The 20901-nt window shown below is 38.9% G+C and overlaps 1 pseudogene; it reads left to right on the forward strand.

Moving 5' to 3' along the window:
• Positions 1–267: 267 nt before the first annotated feature.
• LOC143560958 (protein DOWNY MILDEW RESISTANCE 6-like) lies at positions 268–16781 on the forward strand (annotated as a pseudogene).
• The last annotated feature ends 4120 nt before the right edge of the window (positions 16782–20901 follow it).

The following is a 20901-nucleotide window of genomic DNA, read 5'->3' on the forward strand; positions in this document are numbered from 1 at the left end:
TAAGAGAATGAGAAATTCTTGATCATATACAGTTAATTACAAATAACGTGTTTCAACTTTCAACATGATATCAAGTGATTATCAAATCCTTACAGGTCGTTGTCGTGAACCCGTCACGAAATCTGCTAAAAATATGGATTGCCCGCAAGAAGTGACTTTTGAAATTTTGAAATTAATTTCAGAACACGAACTATTGAAGCCTAGCTTTAAATAGTAAAACTACGACTACATTAATGATCACCACCGAAATCTTGCAAATCAAGTACTATGGCAAAATTAGTTTCAACCTGGTCCAAGACTACTCAAATCTTACCAGAAAACTACATCTTCCGCATTGATGAGCGTCCAGGTTTAGTCAAGGTTCCGTTGTTCCAAGACATCCCACTGATTGATCTATCTACAAGTCATAGCCAAATAGTTCAAGAAATACGTACTCCATATAGAATTTGGATTTTTTACCAGGTTACATGTTCATTTAGTTTGATCCAAGTTCAATTCTTCTAAAGTTAAATTTTGTAAATTGATATTTTAAGTAGGTGATCAATCATGGAGTTTCTGAAGATCTAATTGATGGCACCATGGAAGTATTTAAAGAATTCTTCAACATGCCCGATGAGGAGAAGGAGAAACTATACACGAATGATCCGACAAAAACTTGCAAACTTTACACAAGTGCTCATAATTACGTTAATGAAGAAATTCATTATTGGCGGGACAATCTACGACATCCTTGTCATCCTATAGATGAGTGGGTTCACTCATGGCCCGAAAAACCTACCAATTGTCGGTAAAATGATTCGAATCACATCCTTGAGGTTTATGATTTTTAATAAATCCGGAAAAATGGATAGGTTTGGTGACGGCCTACAGAGGTTTGGGTCAAAATAATAATTTAAAAGTATAAGTTTGAATCGCATCAAAAGGCTTTAGATTAACTCTTTGTATAATTTTAGTAGACCCAATTACTAGTTATATCATTCTAGTAGGCCTAAACAAACACATGAACAATTCTTTTTGTCTATTTTAAGGTATTAACAAGTAAATTATGATTATACAAACAATATAATCACAATAGTAATATAAAAATGATTAAGGAGTTTTAAGCGCTAATGTAGAATTTGAATAAATTAAAAGCTTTTAGCTAAAGTTATCCAAATAGGTTTATTAATAGTTAAATGTAATTTGTCATCTCTAATGTATGATTTTTTTTTAAGGTTAATGTGTAGGTCTCGTGGCGGGTGGATCTAACAACGTTTTTGGATTAACCTAACTTAGTGCTAGCAGAAATCACACTAAGCAACCAAAGAGGTCTCGGATCTTGAGTTTATGTTCGGGTTTAGTGAGAGAGAGAGAGAGAGAGAGAGACGAGAGAAAGTGAGAGAAAGAAAGTATATGTGTGTTAGATAATTTTTCAAAAAGGATATTCTACTCATGGCATGCTCCCTATTTATAGAGGAGCATGCATGAGAGATTGTTTTTATTTCCAAAATGCCCAATGGGCTAGATTACAAGTTTTTCCCTTGGATCATTTCTCTTGGGCCAATACATACAAAATAAACTACTAAAGCACGTGAGATACATACATTCAATACAAAAGACTTAGATAAACAAAATGGGTCTAACAATCTCCCTCTAGTCTTTAGTATTGAAATCCGTCGGTGTCTTATTCCAGCCAGCCGTCCTCGGGTAGTGGAAGTTCAACAACTCTTTTAACAAACTTGTTGAAAGCTTCAACTATCCGGTCAGTGTTCTGACGACCGATGTCCTCGACGGTTCCCAGGGGTGATCTGTAGAGCTTCTTGAAATCTTCTATATGCAGCCCTATTAGCTCGTGCTCGTCAAATATGCGGATCTCAGGCAGATCTTTGCAGCGTATGACGGCCTCTCCTGTCGTGTTATCGAACTCCCAGCCAATGAAGTCTCGGAGAATGTTAGGAACATAGGGCTCACCATGGTAGATGATATGACAGTCCTTTGGTGCCCTGTATCTCCACATTGTTCATGGCTCTCCGGTGGCTGGGTCTATTTCTTTCGGGTTCTTGTACTTTCGACCCTTATTGAACTCGAAGTCTTTGTAATCCAACTTCGATTGACGATACAGGTGAGTTGTGACCCATCCCTCGAGTGTATCATCATACTCACCACGTCCCAGAGCTTTTGATAGATAGTGGAGGTCTAGCTCTAGCAACGACTTTAGCTCGTGGTAGTTGAGATAAACAAGATCACCGTTGTATCTTCGAATGGCCCAACAACTATTCCCTTTATTGTATTTTGCATAAACAATCAAAGAGTCATCATGATAGGGATAGTTGAGGGAACGGATACTGAAGCTGCTTGTCATGATATGTGTCTTTCTCTTATGCGTTTGTGTTGCTTGTGACAAGTCAGCGGCTAGATTGGAAACTAGCTCTGTTGCAGGAGTTTCTGAAGCTTGAACTTGAGCTGGAGGTGTATATGGATTTGGCGAGTAGTTGATGTTGTCATCGTCTGCTTCCTTCTCCGTATCTTGTTCAATAAGTTGCTCCAAGTTCATCCCCGCTTCAATAAAATCATCCATAACACCTGCAAAATCATCAGGAAACAGATCTTTATACATATTGTTAATCTCCGAGTCGTGCTGCCTGACTTTGCCAGCCGAGTCGTGAGCAGCAGGGTCATGAACATCTTGTTGAGTGTGTGGAGGTGATTGAGTGTTAACTCCACCTCCACCTCCTGCTGCCCCGGCCCCTCCATCACCTCCGTTTCCACCCTCATCATCATCACCATCATCATTATCAAAACTATCGTGGACGTTGTCATCGTCATCGTCTTCTTCATCATCATCATCATCTTCATTATCATCTTCGTCATCACCATCATCACCTTTGTCTTCACCACCAGCTTGGACCTGAGGTTGTGCTTGTTGATCAGGACCCAAGCTAGTACTTACCCCACTAGTGGCTTGGCCACCTTGTTGTTCCAAACGACCAACAGTTGCTTCACCCTCAGACGCGACAACCCAAACTCCTCGCATAGCCACACTTGGACCTGCGGTAAGCTGTGATCCACCAGCCTGAGAAGTCTCACCAGACCTTTTTCAACTCCTGAAAACTGTATCGAGTCTATCCTCCAGACCATGAAAATCATCCTCATGAATACCCATAAGGTCCGAGGCAGCTTGGTACTTGCTCACCAACTCTTCATTCGTCTTTAGTTGAAGCCCATTAAGACGATCCTGCTCCTTGATTTTTGCTTGAACGACCTCCATTTCGGTTCGTATTGATGCATTTTCAGCTATGAGTGTATCGAGGGAGGCGGATGATGCTAGCTGATTTTCTAGATTAGTGACTCTAGAGTTTGTAGCCTCACTCTTAACATCCCACTTTCTCGTTGCATCCTCGATCTTCTTGTTAAGACTTGTTCTGAAAGCACTTGCACTCGGTAAGTTTCTCTCGAGTGTAGCCATTCTGTCAACAAGCCTGGAGTGGTATGCCCTCTGATTAGCGTTTTGAGAGGCTTCGTGGTTCAGCAACAATTGTTGATTCTATACTTTGGTGTGGAGCATGTTGATCAGTAATCTTTGATTTTCCATTTGAGCCTCATTCACCACCTTCTCCAGAACCTGGACCCTTTCTTTCAACTCCGCCTTCTCCTTCTGTTTCATATCCTTGATAAAGTGAAGAAGCCTAATCTCTCGTTCTGCCCTTTTAGCGTTTGAAGCCTCCAGTACGACGGTCCTATCGAGGATAGGATCGGTGTATACTGGAGGTGTCGAAGACTTCCATCTGGTAATGGGTTTTGGTGAGAAGATTGTGGAAGGTGGGGTTATGGACATGGTGGGTGGTGAGGTGATTTGGAAAGGTACTGTAATGGATTGGGTAGGTACCGGTGAGGTTGTGGAGGTGGTTGGTGTTGAAGTGGGTGGTGATTGAGTTGGTATGGGTTCTAGGTTTAATGCTAGTGGAAGCTTTGTGGGTGGAGAAGTGATAACAGTTTGGCTCCAAAAGCTGGTGGTTTGTATGGGTGAGCTGAATATAGATGATGTGAATATTGAGGAAGTCGTAGGTTCAATAGTTGGTTGTGCGGGTGGTGTGGTTAGAGATGGCTAGGGTTCGGGTTTGGATTGGTTGTTTGGCTGGAGTTGTGGGTTGGGATGGCTGTGTTTGTGGTGGTGAGGTCGGCATTGGTGGTAGGAAGGTTGAGATAGGTTGGTCTAATGGTAAGGGTTCGGGTGATGAATCAGGTGAGTCATGGAGTAGGGTTTTGTTTTTCTTTACTTTGGCTTTCTTTCTCGATTTGGGTTTCCTATATGTTGGGATTTGAATTTTGGCTACGTCTAAGTCTTTAAGTACTTGGGCTAGGGTCTCTTTGGTAACTACAGGAGGGACAGAGGTTTTACCTTGAAAGGGAAGCTTGATAACAAGCTTTGGAGCCTTCTTGGAGTCTCCAAGCTTCCTCAGACGCTTTAGGGGTGGCTGGTCTTCCTCTTCTTCCTCTCTTCCTCAACAACGACCTTCTCCTTGCCCGAAGCACTACTAACGGAAGGCTTGTCAGTAGCCTTCCTCTTCAAGTCATGCTTTCCCTTGGTTCTGCCCTCGGCAGGTTCATCACTAGAATCAGCTTCAATCTCAGCATCAGATCCCCCAATCTCTCTACTTTCAATAGACGCCTCATCCCCAGCAGGCTCTGTCTCTTCAAATAATCCAAATTAGGACCCAGTCTTGGACCCTCATACTGGTATCCTTTCCCTTTGGTGCTTAACAAAACTCCAAAAATTGACAATTTTATCTCGTTCACATGATAGGGCTCTGGCAATGACTTCTTGTCTTTGGCTTCCTTGCTGGGAGGCCTGGGTACTTCGGGCATCATATCATCAATAAGCAGCTGTACAAACCTTGGATACATGAGCCACCTCGAGTTGTTCTTTGCATTGGCGAACATGCATAAGAATATTCTCCTTGAGTAGTTGAACTTCTCTTGAGTGGTCAAGGCGTACATGATCCTCACCCAGTCTACTCTCATGCTATCATATCCTCCACGAATGTCGGCAAAGCAATGGGTGATTATGTGATAGAGAAACCTCCAATATGGCGGGAGGTGTTTCTTTTCTAAGCTCTTCCACTCAGTATCATAAGCCATCTGAGCAACAAAGTCTTCCAATTTAGTCCTGTCACCCTTCTCATAAAAATAGTTCGGTTCGTCTTTGATCTTTAATACCCTTCGAATATCCTCTTCAGTGATGGTCAGTTTCCTCCCAGCCACCTTTGTAGTAAATGACAAAGCATCATCAGCAGGTGTTGCAAATGCCTAGAAATCCAACACCCATTTGTAATAAACAGCTGGGTCGGCAGAGATAGCATATGCAACAGGTGACTACCTTAATCCTTTCACCATAGGTGTGAAAACTTTGTCTGCTTTGGCTTTGGGGAGCTCGAGAGCACATAATTGATTATGACCCTGAAATTAGACAATCAGATCATGAGAATCATCATTTAGTAAAAGCAAAACAAACAAGTTAATTTTAAATGCCTTAAGTATTTACAAATTACTTAACTTAATTAATTTTGTATAGATAATTAATTATGTACATTTTATTTTTGATAAGTTAATAAGTTAGTTTTAGTCAATTAATAAGTTACTAAGTCCAATATGTACAAATATTAAGTCCAAAACAGTTCATCGTCCAAAACAGTTTAACTTGTCCAAACAGTCCAGTAGCCACAGTCTGATCATTCTGAAAAATTTTCTAAGTATAACTTTTTCGCATCAGAATTTTGCATCGGGTCCAATTTCGCTTCGCATGAGCATGCGAAGCGAAACAAAAGTCATTTCGCTTCGCATGGGCATGCAAAGTGAAATAAAAACCATTTCTCTTCGCATGGGCATGCGAAGTGAAAAACCCCTTATGCGAAAAAGTTGACTTGTCTAATTTTTATTTCATTTTCCTTTCTTTGGTGTTGCCTAGACCCGAATTGGGTTTCTGGAGATTTTGAAGGTATCCCCTTTAGATTTACCAGGTCAATTGAACCCTTGAACATATGAACAAACCCTAAAACTACAAACTGTACACAAATAACTCTAAAAACTAATAAGTAAAGATGATTTCATGGTCGAATAATCTAATAACAATTTATAATCCATATGACAAGAACATTTTTGAAAATTTAAACCCAGATCTAGGCCGACGGTTCATGAGAACCCAGAAGCAAAGATTAAAAGATGATTGATGTTGCTTATGAAGTTATACCATGGGGGTTGGATCTGGATTCATCATCATAGATGATAAAGAGGGCCAGATCGTTGATGATTTGAAAGGAATTAGGGTTTGAAAGATGATAAGGAAGAGAGAGAAGTGAGAGAGAAAAGTGAAAAGTATTAGGTGAATAGTGAAAAATAAGTTTGGTTGCCCTTATATATAGGGTCAGTCTATCTCGCGATAAGGTCAAAACATCGCGAGTATTCACCGAAAATACACTCTCAGTCCTCGGTCTATAAACATATTTGCATTTTCAAACCCCGAAAAACATTTACCCACCGAATCCGAGCACTTGTCTATTTATTTGATTTTTCTTTTGTCGGTCCGTGACTATTAACGTTTGCAAGATCGATCTCTTTGTCAAAACAAAACATAAAACAAAGATAATAATGATAATAAAAACCAAAATAAAGATAATAATAAAATAAAATAAAATAATATAGAATAAAAATTAAAATAAAATTAAAATAAAATAAAAAAAATTAAAAATAAAACTTAAAATATTAAACTATACAATTACTTAATATTTTAGAAAACAAAAAAAAACAAAATAAACTAAAACAAAAGAACATTTAAGACATTTTGAGGTTAAAAATAGTATTAAATTAATTTACATAGATCTTTTCTTTAGTTAATTTACAAAGAACGATAGCGACATGGAATCATATTGATTTGCAAAGCCCTATATTGCGTTTCCATTTTGAAATTATTGTGACACAAATTCATCATCAACTGCAGATATTGTCCACTTGTTTAACTTGACAAGTGTTTTGGAGTTAACGTGATACATTTGAGGTTCAATTAGGCACGAAGCTTATGTGGTCCCCACTTAATCAGACATGTTACTGATTTCATCATATCTCGGGCCTACTTTGTGTTAACATATCACCTCAACTTGACTTAAACCTTTCTTAGTTGATCACAGTACTCTTATTAACATATTTCACACTTTGTATTTTGTACACTCGACACTTTATGCTTTGCACACTTGACTCGATCTAGGAAAGTTAAAATAAAACAAAAGATTCAGGGCCTTAACAATCAGATCTTGTATGACTACAAACAGAGAAAGTCCAAGGCTTGAATCAAAATAAATGAAGAAATAAAGCAGAAGTTAAAATTCTAAATGACTCTTTTTCTGATTTTTTATTTTGTTTTTCTGTTTTTTCTTTTTCTTTTCTTGACTCTTTTGTTTTTTCTTTTTCTTGCCTTTCTATGAGGCTTTCTTGACTCAAATGAAAATTAAAATTGACACTTACTATCATAAGACAACTGTGATCAGGTAAAGAGAGACTTGGGTATGACATGTATAGTTACATTTCTGCCTTCATGAATATGACTTCACGGAATCATGCAACCGCTTCTTAAATATATAGCCACTAGCAACGGCAGTAGTTTAAGTTTATATCACCCAACACTTACTTGTTTGTCAAGCCTATCTACACATCAATGAATGACTTTGTAGCCTTTTGTTCTACTCTTTTAACGTGCTAGGATTAATACATACCAATGTACTATCACTTTCCACAAGGTTGGATCAAATTCTTAATTGAAAATTTTAAATGTCCGACTCCCTCTAAATAGGAGCTCCCTCTAAACGGGATAATTCTTTTTGGATTTTCATAAAAATTTCTTAAATAGGAGTAAAGATGAAATTAATATTATATATAAAAACGAAAATCTTTTTTTTAAGTCAAATGACTTGATTTTGGTTTTTCTAAAAGTAAATTTAAAATCTTTTTGGTGAGTTAAAGTTAACTCATTTTCTCCCTCTAAAATTGTGACATATTTGAAAAATATTTACAATTTAAAAAAAACAAAGATAGAATTTACTCAAAAGATATCATGTCCAATGACTCAACGAGAAACAAAAACCGGGCACGACTAAAAGCTTTGCTAAAGAGATCTGCAAAGTGAAAGTCCGTATGGACCCTTTTTATATCGACAAGCTTATGATCATAACAATCACGAATAAAGTGTATTCGGATGTTGATGTGCTTAGTCTTTGAGTGCTGGACCGAGTTTTTAACAATTGCAGCAGCCACCTCATTATCACATTTGATCGTGGATCCATAGAAATTCAAACCGTAATCCAGCAGCTGATGCTGGATCCATATCACTTGAGAGCAGCAGCTGGATGCGACAATGTACTCGGCTTCTACTGTGGAGGTGGACACAGTGACTTGTTTCTTGCATTGCCATGAGATCAACCGATCTCCCAGGAATTGACATCCACCCGATGTTGATTTTCTGTCCAAGTTTCATCCCTCATAATCACTGTCGGTGTAAGCATGAAGTTCCAAGGGAGATTCCTTTGGATACCAAAGACCCAAACGCGGTCTACCCTTCAAGTATCTGAAAATACGCTTGACAGCTGTCATTTGGGATTCTCTCGGGTCTGACTGATGTCTAGCACACTGACAAACGGGGAGCATGATGTCCGGTCTGCTTGCAGTGAGATACATCAGGGAACCAATCATTGACCTATAGAGGTGTTGATCGACTGGTTTTCCTGATGGATCAGGAGCGAGAACAGGTCGCGTAGCGATTGGTGTCATGAAAGCAGTTGAGTCCTTGAATCCAAATTTCTGAACAATGTCATGAACGTACTTCTCTTGATGAATCAAAGTCCCGTCCTTCTTTTGTTCAACTTGTAAGCCCAGGAAGAAAGTCATCTCCCCTAAGGAACTCATTTCAAATCGCTTCTGCATAATCTCAGAGAACTCCTTGCACAGATTCTCATTCGTGGACCCGAATAGAATGTTATCAACATACACTTGAACAAGAATAAAATCACCCTTGACCTTCTTGACAAAGAGAGTTTGATCGACGATTCCTCTCTTGTATCCGTTGTTCACTAAATGATCTGCCAGTGTGGCTTACCATGCACGAGGTGCTTGGTGAAGACCATAAAGTGCTTTTTCAAGTCGGTAAACATAACCAGGATGATTTGGGTCTTCAAAGCCTGGAGGTTGACTGACGTAGATCTCTTCTTTTACTTTCCCGTACAAGAAAGCAGTCTTCACATCCATTTGATACACTTTGAAGTTCATGTACGAGGCGTATACCAGAAAGATGCGAATTGCTTCTAGTCTGGCTACCGGTGCATAGAATTCATCGTAATCAAGACCTTCACGTTGCCAAAAGCCTTGCACAACAAGCCGGGATTTGTTTCTAATGATCACCCCCTTGTCATCTTTCTTATTTCGGAACACCCATTTCGTTCCGATCGGCTTCTTATGTTCTGGCTTCTTCACTAGCCTCCAAACATTCAACTTCTTGAATTGTAACAGCTCTTCTTGCATGGCTTCGACCCAGGAGTTCTCTTTCAATGCAACTTTGTAGTCCTTGGGTTCCACCTGTGAAATGAAACAAGCAAAAAGACATCTGTTAATGGTACCAGAGGTGCTGCGTGCTTGAATGCCAGCGGACGGATCTCGAATGATGTTCTCAGTCGGATGTCGACGATGGATTGGTAACTGTGGAATTTGCTCGACGTGTTCGACTGGTGTTGCCTCAAGCTGAATGGTCAAGCTCTCTATGGGATGAAAAACAGTGGTCGCAGGGACAGAAGCACTTGGTTGAGGATTAATTTCACATTCTTCTTGATCCACCAAGTGTTCTGGAGCAATGGGACCTTCCCATAGGTTGTCATAGAATTGGACAACAACGGCTGGAACAAAAGTTGAGTCGGTGTTATCAGAAGCTTCGTTCGGAGTGGGATCAACCTGCACATTTGATGCATCAACCTCCTCTGTAGGACCTTGATTATCTTCTTCTAAGGGAGGTGTGGGGACGGATTCCACCACACTAGGTTCTGCAGGAGGTGGCTCTGCTTGTTCGGCTTGAACATTTTCTTCGTTGTCGGCTGATACATATGAATCAGTATCAGATTCAGTGATGTCTTCAAAAACGGGCATCTCAGTGGTATCTGCAGAGGGCTGCACATCATTAACCGGGGCTGGTGGATTTGCCCGGGTTGTACATTAAGTATAGGTGCAGCAGCAGCTATATTAACATCTCCAAGATCTCTCAATACAGCATGCATCAGGATAGATTGATCATCAGCAGGTTGAACCGGTGCGGAAACAACAGGGGAAACCATTGGTACAGTGGGAGTCATATACATCCCACAAAACTGCTTGAACAAACCTTTATAATCAAACATCTAGTCAGGACCATTGTGTGCATTGGTAGGGTTCAATTCTTGCTAATCAATGTTGAAAGACTCCAAGATCACTCTGGTTTTCTTGTTGTATACCCGATAAGCACATTTGTCAGCAGCATAACCAACAAAATAGCACTCATCCGCCTTTTCAGCAAACTTGGAGGTTGTTCCAGCATTGGTTTGGAGTTTGGTACAGGGACATCCAAACGTTCTGAAGAAATTTACCCTTGGCTTCATTCCATAGAAGACTTCATATGGAGTCTTGTTCAATCTTTTGTTCAGAAGCACACGATTCTGGGCAAAGCAAGCCTCGTTGATGGCTTCACCCCAGAAATTCAATGGTAGTTTTGAATATGACAACATTGTACGAGCGGTTTCTACTAATGTACGGTTTCGTCGTTCAGCCACCCCGTTTTGTTCGGGAGTATAAGGTGCGCTGAATTGACGGAGGATTCCCTTGTTGTGGCAGAATTCATTCACCACTTTGTTGCAGAATTCTGTTCCGTTGTCACTCCTAATACACTTCACCTTCTTGTCAGTTTGATTTTCAACCAACACAATAAACCTGAGCAGAAACTGCGATGTCTCATCTTTGTGCCCTAACAGAAATGTCCAATTGAAACGCGAAAAGTCGTCAGTAATAACCAGACAATTGGCTTTTCGACCTATTTCCATTGGTTGAATTGGACCGAAGAGGTCCATGTGTAACAACTGGAGAGTGGAGGTTATGGAATTGACGGTCTTGGGTCTGTGAGGGAGTTTGTGCTGTTTGCATTTAGAACAAGATAGACATTTTTCAGCACAATGAAAAGATTTTACAGGTAAGCCCCTCACGTGGTCACCTTTAACCAACTTATTTAAGTTCTTAAAGTTGACTTGACCCAAACGTCGATGCCATAAAGATGAATTGTTCTCTGAGGCCTTGGACATCAAACAGGAAGCAGAACGCATGGAATAATTGCTTCTCATGTCCAGAATGTAGGCATCATTGTGCCTCGGAGTACGCAACATGATCAACTCTTCAGGGACTTTAAAACATGGTTTCAATATAAAACACTCATTTTCAGTAAACAGGGTTGAGAATTTCTTATCACAAATTTGAGATACGCTGAGCAGGTTTGTGGTTGAGCTATTCCACAGGTTGACCTCATCAAAAGTCAAAGTACCATTTGAGACCTTCCCTTGTTTCGTTATTTCTCCTCCAATGTCACCAGCAAAGGAAACATGTCCACCGTCGAATGGTTTGATATCAAACAACAGCGACTCATCTCCTGTCATGTCGGGTGCAGCCACTGTCTAAGTACCAAATACTATTGACAGGCCTTCCAGGCTGACCCTACACACACGGACAACTAGTTAGTGGAGGGTTTCCCGAGATGCACTTGTCTCGGGAAAATTAAACACAAAATCACCAAGTTTAATTTTATGATTTCTGAAAATGTAATCTTTTGGTGAGTCAGAATCAGAAGAGCAGTCCCTCGAGGAACTTGAATTACTATTTCCTCGGTTTTGAAATGGTTTTCTGGATTGCCTTCGTTTTGGTTTAGGCTTAACCGCAAAATCTTCTTGATTAGCCTTAGTGAAAACCTTTGAAGGGTTCTTGGGCTTTTCAGCTTAAGATCCCTTCGCTAACCGCTTCCGTTCCCTTTGGGTTAGCCAGAAAGGTTTCTTCGGTTTCTCAGTTCTTTTGGGTCTTAAATCCGTCTCACTGGCTGAAGTATAGGTTTGGATATGCATTTTCTTAGTTTGAGCAGGAAACTTAGGAAATGTCTGACCAAACTTACTGTTGAAATCTCTTTGTTGCTTCTGCTAGTTCTTGCAATGTCTCGTAAGATGAGAAGGATTTCCACAAACAAAGCAACATTTTCTTTGGTTGCATTTATAGACATCTTGATCACTGATATATGTGGGATAAAATGATGTGGTAGTGTTAACATGTTGGTAACCTGTATCTGTCTGATAATGATGAACGTTTGAAAATTTTGAAGCAAAGTAATTTGAATGTCTAGGTTTCTGTTGAGAATAAAATAGTCACTATCAACCTGATCATAATATTGAGAACTATTGTTTAACTTTGTATATTGGGAAAATGAGGTTTTCTTTGGTGGCACGTATTTACAGGAAGTGCTTGGTTTTTCATTTTCAAAACTAGATTTCTCTTTAGTCAAGTTCTCAAAATGATGATCAGTTGATGAGCAACTAGGATTAGTCTGTTAATCAACCTTGACTTCAATGGTTTCATCAAAAACAGTTTCACATTCTGAATCAGGAGAAGAGCATTCACTTTCATTACAAACATTTGTACAACTGTCATCACTAGATGTTTCACAAAATACAGCTTTTGATCCTGACATCAAACTTCCTAACATTGACTCACACACTTTATTACAGACAGGATTGTTAATTGTTTTTGTTAGACCCACACAAGACTCAAAACGGGTTTCTAACTCTCCTTTTGGCTTACAACCCTGGTTAACCTTCCCACAATCACCATTTACATCAACTGCTACACAAGACACGTTGAAGTTAGACTTATCAAATGATGGAATTGGAGCAGTTGATGGAGAGGCAGCAGAAACAAATTTCACTGGTTTTGGTAGTTTACCAATTCCATACGCCATTTCTTCATCATGAGAAGTATTATAGCTAAAGTGGGGCAAGCTAGTGTAATTATCATTCATCGTTGGAGGCACCGCTGAATAATCATATCCTAGCCCTGCTTTAACTTTAGCACTTCTTTGTGCTCCGATAAGATCATCCAATTGCTCAGATGACGATTCAAATCTTTCAACTTGTTTTTCTTTTTCTCTTTTATTAGAAGCATCAAGTTTTAATTTCTCAATTTCATCTTTTAACTCATTAGTTATATTTTTATAATAGATGACATCTTGCTCCTTTACAAAATTTTTAAGTTTAAGATTTGCTACATCATCATGGTGAGTTTTTATCTTTTCAACATAAATCTTGTCGGCTTTAACATATTCAGCATTTAATTGACGAAGTTTTGCATTTTCTTTCAAAACTTCGTCTTGAAGATATCTATAATATGTAGCCTTGTTTATGCAAGCTTGAGTGCAAAGATTGTGATTTACCTCATCGATAGGTGATGCATCGGAACTTGCAGCTGAGGATGTGGACGCTTCATTGTTTGATGTGAAAGCCATGCCTGCCATATTGAGAGGATTCTGCAGCTCTTGGAATTGATCATCCCAATCCATGCCAACTTTGGACCTCCGTTTGGGAGACAAGGGCCTTTGTGTTTGAACTTGAATTGCCCTTGTGTGGATGATTACCAATTCTTAGAGCTGAGCTGCTTGGCTTATGCACCTCATGCTTCTTTCCGGCAGCTTTGCTGTTTTCTTCCTCAGTCACCTCGGTCACACGAATATCATTTGCTGGCTTTGACGGATTCGTGCATTCTATCGAAAAGTGACCCATCTCGCCGCAGTTGTAGCACCGTAGCTTTGACTTGTCAAACCCGATCCTCTTCCTGTCTGAATCCTTGAAGCTATCTTTCCCATACTTCTTCATGAAGTTTGTGGCTCTATGCACGGCCATTGCCATTTGGTACTTGATATCCATCTTTTCGAGATCCTTTTGATTGATGTCTCTCATATCACCAATCTCGAATTGTGGTGGCAATAGATTTCCTTGCATCAACTCTTCATGGCTTGACAAAAAAGCATGAACGATTGAGATGTTTGAGTCATTCAACAATGGTAGTGCTTCACAGTAGCTGGAGCTTTTACTTGGCTGATTCTTTGATGATGATGAAATTCCGTGGGCCTTCAAAGCTTGCTCAACTGCGCTATCGACTGCCTTCTGAAATGTGCTAGACTCAGATGATCTAGATTGACTTCCCGTTGAGATAAAGGCAGTAGTCTGTGGAGGAACACTTGAGGAGTACTTTGGAGTGTTCACGGGGTACACATTTTGCTGAGTTGTGCTAATAAATGCAGTTGACATTGAAGATGCAGTACTCACCCCAGCTTGATTAAGAGAACTCAAATGGTTGTTCATTCTCATTTGCTCGTCCATCTCAAATGACTTGATAGTAGATATCAAATCACTGTTTGTCATAGCATTCAGATTGGTGGTTCTCTTGATTGTGATTGTATTTGTACTCCAACTATAAGGCAATGAATTCATCAACTTGTGATTGACCTTGGAGTTGGTGATGTTGACACTTAAAGCTCTGACTCTCACCATTAGCTTCTCAAATCTCTTCACCAAGTCCAACACAGCTTCACCCTGACGATGATTGAACATATTAAACTCTTCTTTCAACAGGGCTTTCTTGTTTTCCCTGATCTCAGCATTGCCCTCAACTTTCTCAACAAGTGCATCCCACAAACCCTTTGCACTTCTGTGTTCACGTAAAGTTTCAGTGATCTCATTTGAAAGACAAACAGTCAAAATGAGATATGCTTTCTTGTCTTGTGCTAACAGGTCCCTATCATTTTGATCATGATTTTCAGGAGCCTTTAGTTGTTCCCCAGCTTGTGTAACAGTCACGGGAACATGAGGACCTTGTTTATAACATCTCATCAAATCAGGTTCAGTCAATGAGATATAGTTCATGAACCTCCATTTAAAGTCGGCAAAGTTATCATCTAGGGTCATGTACTTTGGAGGTTTTTGAGGTGTTCCCACTTGATTTTCCAATAATAAATACCCCTTTAATAGCTCAGAATCAGTGCTCGTCATGATCTTAGCAGTCTCAAACACTTAACAGTCTTTAACAGTCTTGGATTTTGAAACAGACAACAATTTCGCGCGAAAAAGTTTTTCAAGCGAAGCGAAAAAGTTGGTGAACAGTGATGCGAAGCGAAAAAGTTTCTAAGCGAAGCGAAAAACCACGCGATGCGATATCACAAGCGATGCGAAAAACTTTCACGCGAAGCGAAATGCCTTTAGATGCGAAAAAGTTCAGTTTTCTAGAAGAAATCTTTTTTGGGATCTGTCCCACCTAACTTGTCAGTACTAGGTCAAAGGTTGGTACACTAACTTTTATTCCAAGCGAAGCGAAAAAGTTAACTTGTCATTTAACAGATTTTCAATCCCGTAACACCAAATTTAACACTTTCAAACCCAAAACTTTTTGATCTAGGGCTAGTACACTTGTTATTTTCAACCAAGAACACAATCTAAGTCATGTTCATCAACTAGAAACCGATTGTTTTTGTATTTTTTATGATTTTTCTTGTTTTTGTAGATTTTCTTGTCAAGAACACTTCTTTTCTTTTCCCAAGATCAAAACTCAAGGTTGTGATCCAAAAAACCCTCAACTAGTGAGCCGAAGCTCTGATACCAATTGTAGGTTCCGTGGCGGGTGGATCTAACAACGTTCTTGGATCAACCTAACTTAGTGCTAGCGGAAATCACACTAAGCAACCAAAGAGGTCTCGGATCTTGAGTTTATGTTCGGGTTTAGTGAGAGAGAGAGAGAGAAAGATGAGAGAAAGTGAGAGAAAGAAAGTATATGTGTGTTAGATAATTTTTCAAAAAAAATATTCTACCTATGGCATGCTCCCTATTTATAGAGGAGTATGCATGAGAGATGGTTTTTATTTCCAAAATGCCCAATGGGCTAGATTACAAGTTTTTCCCTTGGATCATTTCTCTTGGGCCAATACATACAAAATAAACTACTAAAGCCCATGAGATACATACATTCAATATAAAAGACTTAGATAAACAAAATGGGTCTAACATAATGTTTCATGATTTGTTCGAAGTGATGTTGGAAAATACTCTTTAGAAGTGCGAAAATTGTTGTTGAGAATATTGGAGCTAATTTGTGAAGGACTTGGAGTCTAACATAGATATTTTGGAGAATAGCTAACCGGAACTCAGTTGTTGTCGATTAACCACTACCCTCGATGCCCGGTCCTGATTTTACATTAGGATTACAGAAACTCACTGATTCTGGTCTCCTGGCGATGCTTTCACATGTGACATGGAAGTGTTCATGGGCTTCAGGTTTTCAAGGATGCGCACTGGCTCGGTGGTGAGCCACTTCCTCATGCTTTTGTGGTTAACATCGGTCACCAATTACATGTGCCATTTCCACCATGTTTTGTTCGTACTTTAGTCGTTTTTTGATCTAAAAGCGTGAACTAAAATAGGTGGAACTATATTTTTGGTAAGTAGCAACACGAAGCTAAGAAGCACATAACATAGAGCAGTGACAAACCTGAGAGAGGCTCGTACATCAGTTGTGACCTTCATCAGTCCTGTCAGCACACCGTCATAAAACCAGCTAAATTAATGATCGACGCCAGTAATTTCTCTCAATACAAAGATTTCTTCAAGTTATTTGAAGAGAATAAGGGGGATACTAAAGTAATGACGGAGGTTTATAAGATTAAAACTTAACAACATATGGAGATATCCTGTTAACGTACCAAAAATGAAACCTTTTGTATAGTGTTTTAATCTTGTATGTGTTGGCTATGGGGTTCTAAAGAATGTAAAAAGGAAGCCGTAAACATCTATTGTGATCATCTTTAAACCAATTTCTTCTCCATCATTCCATAGAACATTGTGCTTCGTTTTGTGGAAAATCACTTCCCAAAATACAATAGGTAGTCTTCTATATCATTACCTCGCAACAATTGAAATCGCAACTTATTGCTTTACCAAAGGATATCGATAATCGTTTAAAACACAGATGCGGTTTACTCAAAATAGAAGCGATCAGTTTTGAATTTAGTTGATCTAGTACAAGCTGTAAAACATTAATTTTTTGCTGTCGGATTTTAACCCAAGTTTAAGACTTGAATGGTTATATAGTGTTGTACGTTTATACTTATGTATGTGTTCGTGTCGGGACATGTTCGGGTAGAGTTCGTTATAGGTTAGAAGAGGTTCAGGTCGTTACAGGTTCGTGTCATACGAATCAACTCAAAAGGGGGTTATTTCTTCTGGGTTAGTATAGGTTTAGCTATCTTTGCGGTTCAGGTCGAAACGGATTTTGGTCGAATCTTCTAAAGGGGTTACTGGCTAAATTCATCGTATCAGGATACATTCGTCTTTTGATCTAGGGAAAACCCTCACCTAAGGCCATCGCCCGTGAACACTCGCCCAAAGGCACGTCAGTGCAGTGAGTAAAACATGGTTAGTTCAAAAATTCAAATAGTGAATGTCACCTACTCGCCTAGTCTTTCATCATCATCCGGTGCCGCCTAAAATAAATATTATGACAAAGGAATTAAACCTGAGTCATATCAAACACCAAATCTCTCCCTAACCATTTCACCACTAGTTCATTAACAAACAATATATATATATATAGTTATCCAAATTAATACAAGTAAACGGACAAAACACTGGCCACTTGTGTCATTCTTCATGAAACATATCCACGTGCTTCCCATGCAAATCCACTTCTTGTACTATAAATACCACCACCACTAGCAACCTTCATCATCATCAACCACCGACAATGGCAAAACTTGCACTTTTTGCACTCACCTTCACGGCCATCTTAGCATTTTCTGCGGCGTCTTCCTACAGAACCACCATCGTCACCAAAATGCACGTGGACAACGCAATTTATCCTTATGAAGACGCCCTCGACAATGCAATTTATCCTTATGAAGACGCCCTAGGCAACAAGAACAATGCTAAGTCCATCAACGCAATTTATCTATATGAAGACGCCCTCGACAACGCAATTTATCCATATGAAGACGCCCTTGGCAACAAGAACAGTGTTAAGTCCATCAACGCAATTTATCCATATGAAGACGCCCTCGACAATGCAATTTATCCATATGAAGACGTCCTCGACAACGCAATTTATCCATATGAAGATGCCCTTGGCAACAAGAACAATGCTAAGTCCATCAATGCTATTTATCCATATGAAGACGGCCTCGGCAACAAGAACAATATTAACTCCATCAACGCCGGCCTAGTGAAAAGGCAACACCGAAGAAATCTGAAGAGTAAGTTATAAAGTGTAGGAGCATATTGGGTTGCTTCAAGTTATGTTTATCAGATATGCATGCATGCAGCATGTACGTGGGCTTATGGTGGTTTAACTCTTTGTTAGTCTTTGTTTCTTTCCGTGTGTTTAGTAAGATCGAGTGAATGAAATAAAGGGAGTGGTGGGATGCCACACAACCCATGTACGTTATTAGTTGGTTATTGTATATTTCATTTCAGTTTCTATTTGTAATCCTATAAGTATAAGTAGGAATTAGGATCCATTGTTTTCAAGAATTTGGCTTTTCCTTCATGTTACATATTCATTTAGGGAAATTTTTTTTAATTTTTTACCCACCATATTTCATTACCGGTCATCATTTCTAAAAATACTCAAAATAGTCATTCCAATAATAGTAATACGAGGGACGACGATTTGGAACCTGACATCCGACGGTTTATGCGATTATCAAGATCCTGACACGTGTCCTCGAAATCCGTCGGAACGACCTAATCTTGCCAAAATCCGACGAGATAGAAAATTTTTTTGCTATTTAGAAAGCAGTCGGTTTGACAGTTTTAGAAGCTGTTTTCATCAGCAGACTGATCTAATGATCTATTCCGTCAGCCGCTGTATTAGAAAAATTCAAATCAAATTGATAAATCCGAATATAAATAGTAAAAGTTATAATATATTGTGTAAAAAAAGCGCTTGGCATAAGAAAATCTACATATTTACGTGGTTAATTATTCAAATTATGTATATGAAAAAAATGTACTTTTCATATTACTGATCTGAAAGTGTACATTCGAGGGCTCAGTTGTTATCGATTAACCACTACACTAGATACATTGTGTATGCGTTGGCTATGGGGTTCTAAAAAATGTATAAAAGAAACCATAAACAATAATTGAAAATGTAACAATATTTTTTTGAACCGTAAACTTTTATAAACAAAAGCGAAAAAAAGAATGCTGAGAAAAACCGCACCCTCCACAAGCCGGAGAAAGCCACCAACCACCAAACCTGAACAATTACATAAACACAAAATTACACCGTCAAGATCAAACTAGTGAGTTTCTTTTGGATCTATTCTTGTACTCAAGAAGAGAAACCTAAGAATTTGATCTCCCCTATAATCTCTTCTATTTTAACCTCTATCCCCCATAAAGTTTATCGTTTCTCGCTTTCTATAAGCTCCAAGCAAGTATGATCACAATCACCTGAAACACGAATTTTTTGTAATTCTAGGTGGTTTAGAAGGACCATTTGTATATGTAGGTGGTTTATTTAACTTTTCGTAAAACTAGATAACTCGCAAGGGGGGGGGGGGGGTTGTGAGTTTAACCACAAATTATAAACTCGCAATGGGGGGCAGTGAGTTTAAAGAGAATCTGACAAAACTTTTAAACTCACAAGGGGGGACAACGAGATTTGAATACATCAAATTACTTTTAGAAATTACCCATGTTTTTATCCCTATATATGTTTTAATACAGTATATGTTTGATACATTGGATCTTTCTTAACAAAGATTCTCATGATGAGATTATTGAAAAAAAAAAAAAAACAAGATGTGGTCACGGGTTCTCCAAAAGCTTTTACGCGAAACTTTTACAAAAATAAAAACAAAAACATCTTTTGTTTCCTCTTTTATTATTTATAAGCACACAAGAATCCAGAATATGTTTTAAATAAGTTCACCAGTATAACATATCACTACACCCACTGTCAGAGCTAGCCATTTTTTCCTATGGATTTGGGATTTTTTTGGTGCTCGATTTTTTCCGACGCCAAATTTTCGGACCCGGATAGGTCGGGTCAGGTCGGTTAGATAAATAAAATGCAATATCACCATCATAACAAAAGCACATATCACCACACCCACTGTCGGAGCTAGCCACTTTTTCCTATGGGTTTGGGATTTTTTGGTGCTCGATTTTTTCCGACGTCAAATTTTCAGACCCGGATAGGTCGGGTCAAGTCGGTCAAATAGATAAAATGCAATACCACCATCATAACAAAAGCGCGTCGTCAACAATTAATAAATACAAAGTCATTTTATATAAAAAGAGATTAAATATTATAATTGTTCTCTACGCGCTTTCATGTTTTGAAAACGACTCATAACATCTTCAATCACGATTTAAAAAAAAATCATTTTCAATCGCAACTTTTATTTAAATTTTATTTAGGTATTATGTTTAAAAACGTTAACTGGTTATTGTTGGTCCATTTAAAAACGTTAACCGGTTATTGTTGGTCCATTGGTTATTATGTTTAGAGAGAATTACTTTTTGCGTCCCTGTGGTTTTAGGGCGGAGACACAATGAGTCCTCGAAAATTTTTTTGAACTGGTTGAGTCCCCGGGGTTTCAGAAACGAACAATTTGATTCCCTATGATTTCAGAAACGAACAATTTGAGTCCCTATGGTTTCAGTAAATACCCTAAGTTAAGTAAGGGCAGAGACTCAAATGGTTTGTTTCTGAAACCACGGAGACTCAACCAATTCAAAAATTGTTTCGGGGATTCATTGTGCCTTCGCCTTAAAACCACAGGGACGC

Source organism: Bidens hawaiensis, unplaced genomic scaffold (genome assembly GCF_021521415.1).
Source record: "Bidens hawaiensis isolate Kalapana, Puna unplaced genomic scaffold, B.hawaiensis_p1.1 tig00020517_1, whole genome shotgun sequence".
In the NCBI taxonomy this organism is placed as follows: domain Eukaryota; kingdom Viridiplantae; phylum Streptophyta; class Magnoliopsida; order Asterales; family Asteraceae; genus Bidens; species Bidens hawaiensis.